The sequence below is a fragment of the Glossina fuscipes genome, unplaced genomic scaffold (genome assembly GCF_014805625.2).
Source record: "Glossina fuscipes isolate IAEA_lab_2018 unplaced genomic scaffold, Yale_Gfus_2 56559, whole genome shotgun sequence".
NCBI lineage: Eukaryota > Metazoa > Arthropoda > Insecta > Diptera > Glossinidae > Glossina > Glossina fuscipes.
Genome location: NW_024000712.1, coordinates 1 through 4172, shown reverse-complemented (window position 1 = coordinate 4172; position 4172 = coordinate 1). Strand labels below are relative to the sequence as shown.

The following is a 4172-nucleotide window of genomic DNA, read 5'->3' as shown; positions in this document are numbered from 1 at the left end:
CATTCATAATACCGATACATCGAATAATACCGCTGAAAATTTGAAAAGGAAATTGCACTAATTGAAAACGCTATAGCCGAAAAAAAGAGACAAGTAAGGACTACGTTAAAAAAGTTCTCTTAAACTGCATACACACCATACTGGATTAATTGTTCACTTCCTGAGCAATTTGTTATTAAACATACAAATAAAATTTAATGTTGTTTCGTTATCGTATCCATAGCTGAAGGATATGAGATATACTCATTTCATCGATACGTTTGTGACACACAGAAGGAAAGCTCAGGAACCCCTAAAGTAAATATATTCTCGATCAGCAGCACATTCTAAACCGATTTAAGAATATTCGTCCGTCTGTCTATGTAATGTCCTGTGGTAAACAGTCCCCCAGGTGGCAGAAACGATGCTATCGGCTTCAAATTCGACAGAAACATTGGCAATTCTTAAATAGGAGGGTGACATTGAAGATGGGGTGAATCGGCCAAAGGCCACGACCACAGTGAAACTTAACTACTACCTTTGTTTTCTGTTCGTTATTTATCAACTGTAAGAGATGCAACGATACAAATTTGCCCTTATATTCTATGGGTTGCTCCTACAACACCTGTACAAAATTATAAGTGATTTTTTTCACTTTTTTAAGGATTTCTGCTTATTGCTCGTAAGATAAACAAAGCAAAATGATTATGTACATTATTTACGTGAAATTACATTATCTCTCTCTGTCTAAAAATGTGCCTGTTCTAAATTAAATATTGTGAACCCACCAAACTGAAGATTTCGTTTCTTCTTGGGTATATAATCGACTGAGTATCAAATAAACAGACTTGGAGGGTAGAATACGACAAACGGAATGTGTTAACTCTAAATTAAATATCGCGGATGCTGCGACGGTATACGATGGGTAACGGCGACGGTTATAAAGGATACGGATACGGCCGAATATAGTTTTCTTACTTCTTTCAATAATAGTGAAATGTAGCAACAATCAAGTACTTTTGATTGTTTTGGATTTCACATATTAAAACTTCTGCATATTAAAACGAAATTTTCAATATAATGCTAATAATTTAATAATTAGTAATCAGTTTATTTGTTAGTAAACTTCTACGTTGCAAGCAAATCTTAAAAAAAAATTTATTTATTAATTATATAACCATTCTGCATATTTTTTAAAATTCTTTAATATTTTTTCCCATAGTAAAGAAAAGTTTTATTTCAATTCTTAATAAGGATTATTTTATTTTATAATTGTATTATTATTTCTTGTATAATTGTATTAATCATCACTAATAGTTATTATAAGTAAAATTGTATGATACCTTTTAGGTGGAACAACAGGTTAACGAAATGAAGGAGGTAAATTTGCAAAGTTTAACTATCACTCCTTCGGAGGAAATCAAACATTTCTTGGAAGTTAAAATATTACGTAAATGGAATAAAATGGAATTTTACTAGAATTTCGTTTAAGTTCAGGCTCTAATAAACCGGGCAGCAGCCGTCGAATTATTGGTTCGCCGCGACAGTTGGAAAATGCAGTACCAACCAGCAAAAATCCTCACGATGTGTGGGTATAATTTACATTTAAGTACATTGATACTCTTTCATACAAAATGATATAGTATACGTGATTGAATACTTTTGAACCTCGAACGAACAATGGGAACAAGCAATGAAAAAAAAAAAAATATAGAAGCAGTTATGAAATTAACTTACACACATATATCGCTGATAATAATAAAAAAATTTTAGTAATCAAGTGAATGTTATTAAAGAGGCAATATTAATAAAGACATATTTACTCTTCTTAAACAACAACAATCTACAATGTATTATAAGACACATTCTACACATTTAAAAGATTAATTCTCGAGCATTCCGTTTTTTTTTAATTCTTAAAAATGTTATTAAAGTGCCAATTTTTTTTCGTTTTTAGAGGAAACGTTTTATTGACTTAAATTGTAAATTAACGCTAATTTTTTTTCAATATTTTAAGAGAATGTAACCTTTAAAAACAATAAAAAGTAAAGATTTTACGCACATGTATAAAAATTAATTAAATGTTGGATCGAAACCGAGTTTTTATTATAAAAAAAATGTTTTCTATGCGAAGTCATTGGTTGATATTTGAATTGGCATCAGAAAAGTCCCCTTTCGTGTCCGAGCATAAAAACTTATGCTTGAGTAAAGCATGGAAATAAAACGTTTGAAAAAATTCTTGTACGGAGTCTTAGTTCCTAGCTAGATTGCTTTGTAGTTTTTTTTTCTAATTTGTACCCATAATTCATCGAGATAATCGTTCGTGAAATTAATTAAAACCAATACACCGACATCTATTTTATTTATAATTTCGTTAATATTAAATATCGGTGACAAGAATCACCTTTATAAAATTAACTTTGGAGCGCATAACATGAAATTTACGCATATTTTCTAATTGCTCTTTGCTCATATCCTGACCATGTTTTCGCTTAATATGCACCTTTAGTCTGTAAAAAAGAATATTATATATGAAGTACGTTTATTTTTTTAATTTGACTAAGAAATTACTAACTTTGCTTTAGCCGGTTATGCTTGCTGACAAAATTCACATTCAAAGGGCATCATATTGTGATGCGTGTACTCATGATTTCGTAAAGAGTTAGACGACGTGAAATATTTTCCACAATCAGGGTAGTCGCAGCTAAATCCCACGCTATCATGTTTAATTTTTTTGTGCGTATTCAAAAGGCACATTTGAGCATATTTTCGCCCACATAAATCGCAGACATAAGGAAAGTCGCCTGTGTGATAATGTATATATATAAGTGTCTAATATAACTACTAGAACAGAAAAATTATCCTTACTACCGAAAACTGACCCTGGTTGCATATGTTCCTTGGCGTACCATATGGCAAAACCGTCACCAAATAATTCTGTACCTTTGCGGTGAACTTTAAAAGTCACATAAATTTCTCAATTCAGAGACATGCATGGCTGACGTTATTAAAAAAAAATTATCCTTGAAAAATCATATCGCATAACTTGAACTTTTTAATTCACCGGAAAATTCCAAATAGCTCCACTTTTTGATCTGATCTGGTGTCAGACTAAAAGCCACTGATTCTGGAATGGAAACAATACTTTCTAATAATGAGTTTCATAAAAAATTACTGTATTCAGAAATTTACCCATAACTTTCACAGCGTCTACAAAATTTTGCCATTCAGCGAAATTCTTTGTTTAACGTTGTATGATGAGATGTCCAATTTTTTTACTCAAGGCATGGCTAAGAACTAACAGCCAACCATGCTTATGTTCCAATGAATGTTGTGGTAAAGCCTCCAAGCATTCTTTAACATTAGCGTCAAATCCTCGATCATCGAGTCCGTAAGCCTCGTGGTCCCAGTGTATCACGTTACGTGTTTGCTTGGCTTGCTGTTTATTCATTAATTTACCATGCACGTTTATTTCTCTTGGTGTCTCTTGGACACACATAGATACAGAGAATCATTTGGTCTAATTAAATCGATAACTATGTTCGTGAAGTTAACTCTAAATTTACAGAACCCGTCAATGTCTAATGCCAATTTCGGCTTCCTGTTTGCATTTGTGCGACAATAATTTCTCACAAAAATTATGTGTCATTTGGCGGGTTTTCCTGAAAATATGCGCGTGTAGTTAAAAACATTTTGCAATTTTTGTTTCCTTTTTACACTCACCACCGAAGGATGGGGGCGTATTTCAGCTTTAGAAACCCTAGAAAGTATATGTATGGTTAATCAGCGTGAAATTTTAAATTGCTTAAACCATGTCTTTTCATCTGTGTGTCTGTGTGGTGTTTGTAGGTCGCAAAAATGAAAATAGTGACTTCAAATTTGGTAGGAGCTTTGGAAGTTTTCGCAACCAGGTTAGATTTGAAAATGGGCCAAATTGGTCGGAGCGGAAAGTCGCAGTGGAGCGTAAACTGCGTAAACTGGTTTTATGCTTCTTTATCATAAGACGAACAAAACAGAATGTTTTAACCTATATCTTGTAAGGAAGCGTTTTTGCTTCCTTACGAAATACAAGTCCGCCCTAGACATTTATCTCCAGCAGGCAACCCGCCAGTCCGATCTGTCCGTGCACGTCCGTCGGGGGTTCATTAGAAGATGAGCAGCCCCCCTCCAGCATCAAATGTATGGTACAAAAC

At 33.2% G+C, this 4172-nt stretch overlaps 1 long non-coding RNA gene across 2 annotated transcripts; it reads right to left on the bottom strand.

The window, feature by feature from the left end:
* Nucleotides 1-2065: 2065 nt before the first annotated feature.
* On the bottom strand, nt 2066-4166 carry LOC119643130. Of its 2 annotated transcripts, XR_005248223.1 has the most exons (6): nt 3703-4166; nt 3172-3641; nt 3044-3106; nt 2851-2977; nt 2555-2783; nt 2066-2489 (listed from the first exon to the last, which is right to left on the bottom strand). It is a non-coding gene; the product is annotated as an uncharacterized LOC119643130 (long non-coding RNA). The 2 variants fall into 2 exon arrangements; XR_005248222.1 differs by having other exon boundaries at nt 2851-3106.
* Nucleotides 4167-4172: the final 6 nt, after the last annotated feature.